The 13,453-nt window shown below is 42.9% G+C and overlaps 1 protein-coding gene across 1 annotated transcript in view; it reads left to right on the forward strand.

Moving 5' to 3' along the window:
• LOC147998913 (disks large homolog 5-like) overlaps positions 1-13,453 on the forward strand; it is a 133,021-nt gene that overhangs the window by 67,494 nt on the left and 52,074 nt on the right. The gene's annotated exons all lie outside the window — the stretch shown is intronic.

Below are 13,453 nucleotides of genomic sequence, written 5' to 3' on the forward strand. Positions count from 1 at the left end.
GATCGCAGGGTGGGGTGCCCCCAGGAATCACGAGGAGCCATTCTTGATGTAACAGCAAGAGGTAGCTTTATTAACGAGATCCCAGGTCTTAGCGGGATCCCGGGTCAACACGTATCTCACACAGGAGACAGAGGAATCGACCCCGAGCCTCCAGACTCGGGGGTTTATATAGGGGAGGTAAGGGGCGTTCACGCGGTTGCACATGATTGGTCAATTCAAATGGTGCACAGTTACTTTCGGCGCGAAATTACATCAGCAAGGAGTACGTGCTCTCCAGCAGCTCGGCAGGCAGGTAGGGTGACTCATCTCACTCAGGGGGGTGAAGGAAGGGGAGGGGGTAGCTACGGATGGTCAGTGTCCTTGGGGCTGATAGCTGGTTTGGCAAGTCCGATCTCTGGCTCTCCCTCAGGCACGTCCCGCCCTGCACATCTGGACTCTGACAATGAGCAACCTTTATGAAACTCTAGTTCTGCACATTCGGGCTCTGACAATGAGTAACCTTTATGAAACTCTAGTTCTACATTGGTATTATTTCTCAGGAATTTATAATGGCTAATATTGGTGAAGAAGGATAATTTGAGTTAGGATGAGACATTTTTGGGCAGGATTTGGAAGGAAACATTCATTTAGATGCATAGGAATTACTAAGGTTTTTATAATCAAGCCTTGAGGAAAATTTGGCTTTGGAAGCAGGAGATGCTCAGTGACTCTGCCCCAGGAAAGTCTCCTGGAAAGGGCACCTCAGCTTATGCTCAGTACAGGGAGAACATTAGCAGGGAGGCAAAGTCTGCTCCCCATGACATCTGCTGTCCCTTCTTGGACATTCTATTGTCTCCTAGAGAGTTCTGGCATCCTCTGCTATGTCACCAATGTTGTAGTGACAACCAGTGCCCTAGTTTCTCTCAGTCCGAGTCTGGCAGATACATCCTAAGACATGTTTTCCAGTCTTAGAAGTGTTTTGGGAGGGAGGATGTCGATTGTGGAGAGACTAGGGTGAAGGAGTCTGACCTTTCGTCTCAAGGAAATGATGGACAAAGAAAGTGGTTCTGGGAATGTGGAGTAAGTTCTGGGCAGTGTCTTTTGAGCTTTCTGTGGAGGTGGGGTGGGGGGAGGGATGGTGGGCGTCCTGCAAGCTTAAGCTGACCTTTCTAGCAATTGGCCACAACAACTGGAGCATCTGCAAAGGAATTGAATTTCAATGAATATCACAATTCCTGAAAGTCATGGATTTCAGAACATTAATTTTCCTATCCCCAAAGAAAGGATATGGTAAGGCCAATGCTACTATTCTGTGAACTTCTGGCCTTTACTTTTAAAGTTGATTTGTGGCTTGTTTTTGTTTGTTTATTTATTTATTTAGTGGGTAATATTATTTATTGCCAAAGTCAAACATCTGGGTTACATCCTGGGACCCACATGACAGAAGGAGAGAAATGGCTCCTGAAAGTTGTTTGGTCATGTACTGCACACACACACACACACACACACACACACACACACACACACACACACACTCACACACACACACACAGACACTCACACTCATACACACACAAACTTTTACGCAGTAGTAATTTTTCTTAGAGTCTGATATAATTGGTTCTAATACAAAGACAGCCTGAGTGTAGTTACTATATGATTAAATAGTACTCATGCTCTCAGGAACAGAGTTTAAAGTTTATAGGTACCTAATAAACTTGCATTGGGACATATAAAGAACATTTAAATGTTCAGCAGAAATACAAAGAACAACTAATTTAATTTGTTAAAAGTGAAAGCTTATACAATTCTGAAGGTTTTTATGCTGGTTTTATTATACATGTAACTATGAAAAGAAAACATACATACTTGATCAATGAAATGAGGAAGAGTGATTTAATGAACAGAAAAATGGATGGTACTTCAAAATTTCCATGATTACATATTATCTATTTAATTCCCTCCACAATAGCAAGAAACGGACATTATTATTTATGCGACATTACAGATACATAAACCGAGAAAATATTGTTTGGCCTGATTTTCTGAGCTTCCTTAAAGGTTTAGTTAATTGACAGAACTGTCCTTTAAAATTAGGGTCCATATTCTTCTGTTTTAAATGTGTGACACTTTTATCTTTTTTTCTCCATCTTTATTAAATTGGGTATTTCTTATTTATATTTCAATTGTTATTACCTTTCTGGGTTTCCAGGCAAACATCCCCCTTACCCCTCCCCCTCCCCTTCTCTATTGGTGTCCCCTCCCCATCCTCCTCCCATTACCACCCTCCCCCCAACAATCCCTTTCACTGGGGGTTCAGTCTTGGCAGGACCAAGGGCTTCCCTTTTATTTCTAGTGGGTGCTGCTCTCCCTGCTCCGTGGGAAGTGGATGGGGGAAGGCCCGGGCCTGAGCTGAGTTGGAACTGGGGTAGAAAGGCATAGGGCCTCCTAGGTGAGAATGCCAAACCACCACTGCTGCTGCAGCCACCATGGAGAAGCCCTTGTTCCTGCTGCAGGGAGGAGAGTCTGGTGCCCACAAGATGGCTGAAGGGGAGCTGAGAGTGGACAGCTTCATCACCCGCCTGCTGGAGGTATGAGGATATCGTCCGGGAAAAATTGTGCAGATGACTGAAGCAGAAGTCCAAGGGCTGTGTATCACGTCTCGTGAAATCTTTCTTAGCCAGCCAACAGCTGTGAACACAGGTTTCTTTTGTAGAGCAGGCCTGTGCAGGCCCAGAACCCAGGTGGGACAGTTCAAGCTACCCTTTTTCCATGGCCAATCTCAGATCATATTCAGAAAGTATTTCTTGGGCTAAAGAGATGGCTTAGTGGTTAAGAGCACTGACTGCTCTTCCAGAGGTCCTGAGTTCAAATCCCAGCAACCACATGATGGCTCACAACCATCTGTAATGAGATATGATGCCCTCTTCTGGTGTGTCTAAAGACAGTAACGGTGTACTTGTATATAATAAATAAATAAATAAATAAATAAATAAATCTTAAAAAAAAAGAGTATTTCTTCCAGGTGATGGATTTCCAATTTATGGAATTGAACTAACTTACTGATGGTGGAAGTGACACAGAGAGTTAAAGTACAGAAGGAATAATCCAGAATGTCCACCAACAGTTGCTGTCACACCAGGACTTTTAAAATCTCAGCTGCTAGAGAAGCAATGTAGTCTTTGGTTATTCTCAAGCTTAGGTCTTCTAGTCATTATAAGCTGACCATGACACAAAAAGAGTCATCTATATCAAAATAGAGAATAGTAACTAGATTCACCCCACACTATCACATCACTACTGTATTTGAGGTTCTCAGTTAATATCTAAGAACCTGGAAGAGGCCTGGGTCTTGCTACACATACTCATAATTTATGTCCCCATTGTCAACTGAGATTCTTCATGCAGCCTAGGGTCAAGGAGGTCATCCCACAAAGCACAAAACACCCATCTCAGATAAACATGTATGGTTTATTGAATCCAAAACATCCATGAATTTCAGGACACAATTAAATGTTGAAACCTAAGGATAATAGATAGAGAAGAGAATTAAGATTTCTAGTTCATAGATCCAGTAAACACCTTCAACAAATCATAGCAGCAAACTTCCATAAGGTAAAGAAAGAAAAGGCCATAAAGGTACAACAAGCCTACAGAACATCAAACTAATTGTACCAGAAAAATTCCTCCATTCACATAATAATTAAAACGCTAAATGCACAGATCAAGAAAGAACATTAAAAGGGGTAAGGTATAAATATCTAGTAACAAATAAATTCAGATGTATCTGAATTACACCAGACTTCTCAAGAGAGTTTCTAAAAGTCAGAAAATCTTGGGCAGATGTACTGCAGACACAGGCTCCTATATCCAGCATAATCCTCAATCACCATAAAAGGAGGAACCAGGATATTTCATGACAAAACCAAATTTAAACAATTCTTTTCTGTAAGAAAGCACAACAGAGGCTAACAGGACGAAAACTCCAAGACAATAAACTGAACTATACCCAAGAAAAACCAAGAAATTAATCTTCTCTCAATAATTTAAAAAAAGAGAAGCACACAAACATAATTTCACCTATAACCAGAAAAAGAAGAGAATGCAGCAATCATTGGCTTTAATATCTGAACAGATCTTCTTTCCCTAATCCCCAAGCTCCCAGGGGCCAAACTGCCAGCCAAAGTGTATGCAAGGATGCTCTATGGTTCAAGGTGAGGCCTGTAGCCCCACCAAAGGCAGATCCTAGAGGTGTGAGGTGGGAATGGATATGTGTGGGTGGGGGAGCACTGTCACATAGGCAAAGCTGAGCAGAAATGGGATGTAAATTTGATGAGGGGAGTGTGGAATGCAGGACAATAGTTGAAATGTAAATAAATAAAATAACCGATTAATAAAAAATAGCCAAAAATAAAATAACAAGTAAAAAGGTAAATGAAAATTAAACCAAACCAACCAAACAAACAAACAAAAATCCCTGAAGTGGATTGGCCTAATTCTGCTTGTATTTTAATGCTAATTTGTGGAACTCAGGACTGGTTAACCCCAAATAACTGACCCTGTTCCCAGTTAACTGTGATTATAAAGAAGCCAACAGCCAACAGCTGCACAGCAGAGAGATGGGGGAGGGGAGTTTCTGAGGGCTTTGCTAGAGAGGATCATGAGGAGGGAAGAAGGAAGAAGAAGCTGCCAAAGAATAAAGGAAGAACCTGTGTGATGGAGAGGAGAGAGGAAGAGGACAGCAGCCATGGTTAAGGGAGAGGAGAGCCTGGTCCTGAGGGCTGTCCAAGTGCAACAAAGAGCAGCCAAGATGCTACACAGTCAGTAAGAGTTGAGCGTTATTGTTTGGAAAGTAGATCTCGTACCATGGAGGGCAGGCAGCTGCACAGCTACTGTGCTTACTAATGCACACTAAAATAAATTTAACAAAATATGTATAACCAGTAAGACAGCTCTGTAGAGGATCCTAAAAGGAATACTTTAGTTTGAAGGGAAGGACAAAATACCAGAGAACACAGGGGATAAATCAATAAAACTAGGAAAGTTAATCAAAGAAGACTGTGAAAACCACAAAAATTAACAAAATGACAAAATTTAATGCATAGGTTTAAATAATAATTACATATCACTAAACTCAATATCTAGGGTGGTGGGGCATGAATTCTGCCATGGTCTGAACTCAGAAAGGTGGGGTTGGGAGAAACATGTCTGGTTAAATAGTCCACCCACATTGTGTCAATGTGATTTAATCTAAGGACAAAGAAGTGGAGCATCTCTCATGGCTTTCTTCTAACCCCTTGAAAGGATCACTGGGGTGTGGCCTCAGTACTTCATACTTCTTGCTAGGTCAGCGAAACTCAGGGAAGCTTGAGATTGTCATAGCACAGTGTTAGGCTAGATATACTGAGTAGATGATACTAAGTTGTTCAGATGGTGATACCCATTTGCATGTGTTCTTAATGTGGACCTAAGGAAAGAGAGATCAAGGTCCTTAGAATAGAAGGAACATTCCCAGTCCTTTTCTACCATTCCAGACTGAAAGGCTGGTAGGGAGAAAGTGGTAAATAATAAAGAATTAATAGATGATGCTTTGAATGAAGGGTTGGTTTTTGTGCTGGTTTTAGACAGGGTCTCACGTATCCCATGGTGCCCTCTCCCTGGCTGGCCCGGTTCACTTTGAAGTCAGTGCTTCCATTTCCAATAGACAGTCTTACAAGAGGGGCCTCCGAGGTCTCTGAGGACAGCATTAGCCATTGACAGTTGAGGTGTGCAACCCACAACTATAGTTTTAGCCACTTTGTTCCATGTCTACCAGCTATTTCAGATTGTTGCTGTTCTATGCCTGACAATCACGGACACAGAAAAATAACCTGATAGAGAGCAAGGACATGGTGATCACATCCTTGCCTCTGCTGTATGTTCTGGATGAGGTTTGTTAAAATTCCAATATTGCAAAAAGCTTTATATAGGGCCCATCACATTAAGGGTCACTATGCACTGTTTCATCTAAAATGGCCTAATCAGAACTGACCGCCAGACAACACTTCCTGCGAAGTTCCTATGAGAAGCTTAAGTTTTTTGTGTTTTTTCTTCTTCCTTCCTTCCTTCCTTTCTTTCTTTCTTTCTTTCTTTCTTTTTTTCTTTCTTTCTTTCTTTCCTTCTTTCTTTCTTTCTTTCTTTCCTTCTTTCTTTCTTTCTCTCTCTCTCTCTCTCTTTCTTTCTTTCTTTCTTTCTTCCTTTCTTTCTTTCTTTCTTTCTTTCTTTGCTTTATAGGTTTAGAGGAATGTATTTTGGGCCACGGACCTGCCCCTAGTATCTTAGCTATGGATGTGATCAATCAGTGTTAGTGTATGCATTCAATCAAATGTCCATTTTTGACTAAGGTAGATGCTTCTCTGTTTTGTGGGGTGACCCATTGTCAATGTGTAGTGAGTTGGGGCCCTGGGTATGGTCACATACCCCCAGGACACAGGGGGTACAGAGCAAAGGCATAAGAAACTGCATGCAGTTGCGAGCTTTATTAATCCTTATTAAGCTAAGAATATGCATTACTACAATTTTCATTGTGTCAAGATACCATAAGATCATTATTCCCAGGATACCAGGAACAATGAGGGAAGATTAAACAAAGAAAGACGAATAAATGAAAGCTTCTTCTAAAAATATTCATATAACAAATAACCTCTCTTATTATAATCAAAATATACTCACCATTACCAAGAGAGCGTTAGAACCACTTCCATAGAAACGGGACACAGCAGAACATATTTTAAGGCCAAGTGAGAAAAACATTTTCTTCTCCAGGGCGGCATTCCAGCCCCTACTTGAATCTGTCACCAGGCCTTTCTTGACCCTGCCTGGGAGCTGCATCTCTATGTCTTAACAATTCCTTCTTTTTTCTTTTGTTTTAAAGTAACACTTTACATAACATAGCTAATGGTCCTTATAGTGGTTTAGTCAGGTAAAAATAAAGCAACATAATACATAATGTACATAAGATTATGGCAAAACTAGCTCCTCTCGTGCTATGGAAAATCCTTTGAAGCCAAGCCTTGGGATCTAATCCTGTCAATTGATCAGCCAATAATTTCGCTATTTCCATAGGAGTAGTATCTTCTAGCTGTTTACCAAAAGACATTCGAACATCATATTTCAAGGCATTAATTACTTTTGAAGCACTTTCATTACCCTCTAAATAGGCTTGAATTAACTTCCAATCATGTTCTGTGTCATTATCCATATATTTACTAACAGAAAAGTAGTAGGATTTCATCATGATAAGCAATATAAGCCCGATAACTGGCATTGGCCGCAGCAGAAGAAACCATGAGTAAAACACACATTGCTAAGAATAAGTGCTCAGCAGTAAAGGACTTTCCTGAAGGGGACAAAATTATTCCTTTCAGCGCTTAATCGCTTCACCTGACCCCACATAGGTAATAGGGTTGTCACTGCACGGATCCTTATCCATTGTTGTTTGTGGACACTAAGAGAAGCCAGGGCCTCAGTAATGGAGGACACCTCCTCATCTCCTGAGAACATCCATCAGGAGAAAATGTAGCTGGTTTAACTGGATTCCTTTGAGGGTAGGGAGCAGTTCTTATTATTCTGTGCTTGGATCCATCTCCCGGGTAACCAGAATAGTCTCCCATCCTGTAATGAGACAAAACCCTCTCCCCTACATACAATGATGTCCCTTCCTGCCATTCAGCATCCCGGGCAATTTTTACCCATTCTGTCTGTTCCATGCCTTCTGGGGGGAAGTTCAACAAAGTGTCTATCGGCTCTTGATATAACTTCACCTTGTGGTAAATTAAGAAAATTAATAACGTATAATGCTTGTGCCAATATAGCTCTGGGACTGGTCTGCAAACTCCATTCAGGTTGCATAAGGCCATCTCTTTTCCCCCTTTTTAATTTTATAATTTGTCATTATATGGTGTGGTGAATTCTTTCAACAAAAGCTTGTCCTTGTATATTGTGTTCTGTACCAGTAATATGTACAATATGATATCGTTGACAAAATTGTTTATATTGATAAGAAATATATGTTGGTCCATTATCAATTTTAATTTTAGAAGGCAGTCCCATAACAGCAAAAGTTTCCAATAGATGCTGTATAACATGAGCAGTGCGTACTCCTGGCAATGGTGTAGCCCACACAAATTTTGAAAAATTATCTATGCTTACATCTATATGTGAAAGGTGACCAAACTCAGAAATATGGGTTATATCAATCTGACACGATGTATTAAGTTGCATCCTTCTGGGATTAATTTGAGATGGAACACATTTTATACATGAAGACTAACACGTAGGACAATTAGCAATAATTTGTTTGGCTTGAGAATAGGGAAGCTTATATTTAATATGTAAATATCCTGTATTGGCATGATTATGACTGTGTTCTTCTGGGGTAGCAAAGGCCACTAATTGATCTACCATATGATTGCCAAGTGTTAAAGATTCTGGAAATTTTGAATGTTATCTAGTATGTGTAATGAATATTCTAGAGTTTCATAATAACAATAGTCCTTTAATATGTGAGAATAACATTTAATATCGGCTTAGATGTAGAAACAACAGCAGTCGCAATATTCTGTACTACTCCTACAACATAAGCGGACTCAGCTATAATATTTTTACATCATGAGTAAAATCCTGGAATACATTAATTACCGCTAATAATTCATTTTGTTGTACTGACCCAAAAGAAGGTTCTTGTTCCCAAAATTAATCTTTGGTCCAATAAGCCATCTTGGTGTTAGAGCCATCTGTAAACACAGTAAAGGCTGATGGTAATGGATCAACAAAATTAGTGTATTTATCAAATTTTTTTTTGTTTTTTAAAGCAATCCCACAATTTACTATAGGGAGGATGAAATTCAACATTTCCAGTGTAAGAAATCATGGCTAATTGAAAAACCTCAGACATCTGCATTAAATATTCCCCTTTATCTTTGCTAAATGGGAAAACAATAGCAGCACAATCATATCCCCACAGAGTAACAGGTCTTTGTATGCCTTGCTGAATACTTAAAGAAATTTGTTCCTCATAATTTGTTAATGTATGGTTAAAGTTTTATTTAATATAAACCCATTCTAAAGGCAACTCATCCTGACTGAAAGTGCCTGTAGGATATTCAAGAGTATTTAAACATATAATTTAATAACTCTATCTGGATCAATACGTGCCAAATATGCATCTTTCCATTTTCAGAAAAGATACCCTTGCATGCCTTCATATAAGCATTAATATCCCCAGCCTCCTTTATAGGTAATAATGCTCTCCTGTACTCTTCATTAGCATTTTCAAAAGCAAGCATTTGCAGCAGTTGTCCTCCAGCTTCCTCTCCTACCATTGTTCTTTCCAATGTTAATTTTAATATACATAAAAACTTAATACATGGTTCATAGAAAGCTACTACCTTTTTCAACCAACCAGTATCATCCTTTATAATAAGTCGGTTGGGCCACACCTTGAATCGATGCTGGCCTAATTATAGGAAAAGAAAAAGCAGGTGAATTTGTCATCATCATCCTGTGAATCTAAAGGTCAACATGCTATCCTCGGGAAACGACTTAGAAAAACCTGCTTCAGGCAGTGGTGCAGAGTGCAAAACTTTTACTTTCGTTTTGTCTTAATGAAGCTCTAGCTTCTTGTTCTGTATTCGTTATTACCCTGTCTGCATTCATGGCCTTGAACACAGTAAAAATTACAGCCCAAAGAGACCAGAAATTGGAATCTTTTTGACCTGCCTAACAGCCTTTTTCACCTTAACTTTCACTTTGACCCAGATATCAGAATCCCTGGAACCCTCGTCAGGGAACCATGGAGTTTACTCTTGCTGTCTCTAAACACTTTTCTAAACCAGACTGATAGACATGAATTCCCTGCACTCTTAAAGATGCTTAAGCATAGCGAGATGAAGAGAAGATTTATCTTGTCCCATTTCCTTGTAATAAAATGTACTTACCTTATCTGACTGTCCAGACTTACCTTCAGGGACCCTGTTCCAGTGCCATAGGTCGACGTCTAGGGTGTTGGGAGCCCTGTGTCCGGTCGCATTCCTTTCTGTGTTTCCCGATGCTCAGTGGCCATGCCACTCCAGCATGCTTTGAAATGAACCAGTCCGCAACCACCACCACCACCACCACCACCACCACCACTACCACCACCACCACCAGCAGCAGCACCACCACCAATTTGGTTTTGTAAATAAAGTTTTATTGACATCGCCATACTCAGCATTTACATCCTGTTCAGTGCTGCTTCTGGCTGCAGCTGCAGGGCTTAGGAGCCACAGAGCCCTTTAGGCTCCCAGAGCTGAGAGCATTGACCTTTGCCTTGTTTGTGAAAGAGGTGACTGACCCCTGTGCTCGAGGTGGCCTTTCCGTGCCCTTTAACCCATAGCATAGGTCTCTGTGCCATCCTCTCCCTTTGCTGTGGTGTGCACTTCCTGGTACATTTCCGTTAGCTCTTGACATTTCCAGAGCATTGGGTCTTGCAAATTGAATTTGCATGGCACCAGGAATAGACCTGATAGTAGGGTGTGGGACACTCCCTATGGGGACCCTGCCCAGGGGCATAAGCTTACTTTTCCAGTCAACTCCCTGAACAGTGAGCCTTTGTGGGACAAGGTACTTCACGACATGACTTGACCTCTCTGCAGTGCACCCAATCCCTGCTTGGCTCAGATGTCCCCCAGAGAGGTTGTGTGAGTGTCCCCAGTAGAGGCAGCACTCTGTGTGGTGGCATTGACATGGCATCCAGGAAAGTCAAAACCAAAGAGGCATGTCGGGCAGTTGGAAGCAGATGTCTGCGTCCTTGGGGAGAAGGATGGACTAGACACTCCTGCAGGGGGTGAGCTGAGAAGCACTTCCTTGGCTTTTTCACAACCATACATCCTGCATGCCATGCTGTGTACCCATGCTGAGCTGAAGCCCCAGGCTTTGAGTCTCCCACAGCTGCTGTGTCCTGGGGCCAGAGTAGGATTAAGCAGACTTCAGCAGGAGAAAGGTGAAAACCCTGGTTGCGGGGTGGGGATGGCACAGTCATAACACACCTGCGCATGAGGCCCCTGACTTAGAGCCGTATAGCAGCTGTGACAAGCCAGCTCTGGTGACACTCATCTGCAATCTCAGCCCATGGGGGGTAGAGGCAGTAGGATCAGTTGTTTAATTATCCTTGGCTACACGGCAGGTTCGAGGCCAGCCTGGGCAACTTTGTCTATGAAAATAAGACAAAATGAGGTCTTGACTCTGAGCATCACAGTCTGTACCTGGCAGAGTTGCCCCACCCAGGTAAGAAACCCCTCTGTCCAGAGGCCATAACTGCAGGAGACCCCTGGCCAAGTGTCTATACAGCGCCCTGTTTGACTGGACTGTGCTGAGGACCAACCACGCTCTCCTCAACAGGAAGGACATGGGAGAGGCTGTTTCTGTGAGATTCCGGGCCCTGAGACGGCCAAGAATAAACCCTGTCCTTGGGAAAAGCCATGGAGACTGGGAACCTACGGGATCTCTGCAAACACCAGGGCTGGCAGAGGACTCTGATCCTCTACAGCAGCTGCTCTCAATCTGTGGGTTCTACATCAGCGCTCCTGCACACCAGACATTTACATTACAGTTCCTCACAGTAACAAAGTTACACTCATGAAGTAGCTCTCCAATAAGTTTATGTTGGGATGACAACGACATGAGGAACTGAAATAAAGAGTCACAGCATTAGGAAGGGTAAGAACCGCCATTCTATAGGAACCCAGGCATCTGCACTCGGTGTCTGGAAGTGTGATAGGCTAGACTTCACCCTCAGCGATGCCAGCATGTGGGCACCAAGCCTAGGTTCCACCCCAATGCTTACTGGATATGTGCAGGCCTGGTTCCATCAAGAAGTAATAAAGGAACCCTTGGCAAAAAAACACTGGGTACCAAACTGGTCAGGAAAACACACCCCCTCTGCTGCAACTCCTCTCAGGAGGGCTAGTCTTTCCAGGAGACCCCGGGTATAACCACACCTTGTCTCCCAGTGCTTGCCCATTGGTGTCTTGGCCATATTCAGATTTGAGGACTTTGAACAGAATAGCTTCCAGCAGATTTGCATCAATGAATCCAACAAGTAGTTGCAGTTCTACTTCATCCAGAGCACCTTCAAGCTGGAGCAGGTGAGAGTGGACACCTATTCCCCAGCCCAGCCCAGCCATCACCCTGAATGTCAGCTGTGTCCCTCAGTATCAGCAGGATGGGGCTTGGGCACCGTACGTTCCCCAGGACCTAAAGCTATGTCCTTGAACTCAGTGCCATGCTCAGCCCTTCCAGCCTCTTTCAACCCTTCTGGATGCTCAACTGCTCCTGCAGCAAGGCAGCAGTGTGCACATTCTGTCACGTCATTTGTGTGTGTGTCTACAGGAGGTCAGAGTCTGTTGCCTCTGTTCATTTCTTTTGCTGTATTTGCCTTTCTGAGGAGGCAGGACCCACAAGTATGGGAGGCAGCCACATGCATATTCTGCAGCCATGTCTGATTCCTCTGAGCCTCAGTCCCACTTACACACCTACCCTCCAACCTCCCCACTCCATGTCACCCCTGGGGCTCTGTAAACCTTCCTGCTTTCTGTCTTTATATAACTGGTGACACTCCAGCCCTCAGTCAGTGGTGTCATACAGTGTTAGTTTGTCTTTGCACTGCCTGGAGGTCTGACTTAGGAGAATGGCTACCATTCTCATTCCTGTTCAAGGGTCAGAATCTGAATCCTATGTAAGGCTGAATAATATTCCAGCACATGGCTGGGCCATGTTGAATTTACACAGTCACCTATGGATCTTATATTTTGGCTTGTAAACACACACATATAAGACTCAAGTGACACCCAAGTGGAGAATTGCTGGAGTCCTCCATGGCTTTCTGAACCGTCTGAGAGACCATCCTGTCCACAGTGTATAGGGCACCATCTACTCATAGCTCACACAGCATGAGAAGATTAGGGAGGGTTAACCTGGCTTCTCTGTCTCCTACTTTCTCCCACACTAGCCCTAGCATCTTTCTGTATTGCAGTGAATGTTTAGAACCCAGGAGGATTCCAGCTTCCTTGCTCAAATATAGCAAGTTCCTCCTTGCCTGCTTTGAGACTGAGTCTCATGCAGCCCAGGCTGTCTCTGATCTCACCATTAGTTAAAATGGCCATGAACTCCTGGTTCTCATGCCTCAGACGTCTCTGAGTGCTGGGTGACAGGTATGCACCACTCTTAAGTCCTGCCACTGGGACAAGAGTGAGCAGAGCCAGCTCTGAAGCACACACTTTGCTGGTGTCAGTGATGACTGACTTATGATCCTTTCCTCCTTGCCCATGGCCCTTCTCCTTGGTGCATGCCATCCTTCCTCCCTGTGACTCATGGGGGACACCAAGCCTGAGAATGTCAGGAAGAAGTTTACTTACTTCACTGGGTTGGAGGCTGTTAGGTTCCTGCGTCAGTAGGT

Source organism: Rattus norvegicus, chromosome 19 (assembly GCF_021556685.1).
Source record: "Rattus norvegicus strain SHRSP/BbbUtx chromosome 19, alternate assembly SHRSP_T2T, whole genome shotgun sequence".
Classification (NCBI taxonomy): domain Eukaryota; kingdom Metazoa; phylum Chordata; class Mammalia; order Rodentia; family Muridae; genus Rattus; species Rattus norvegicus.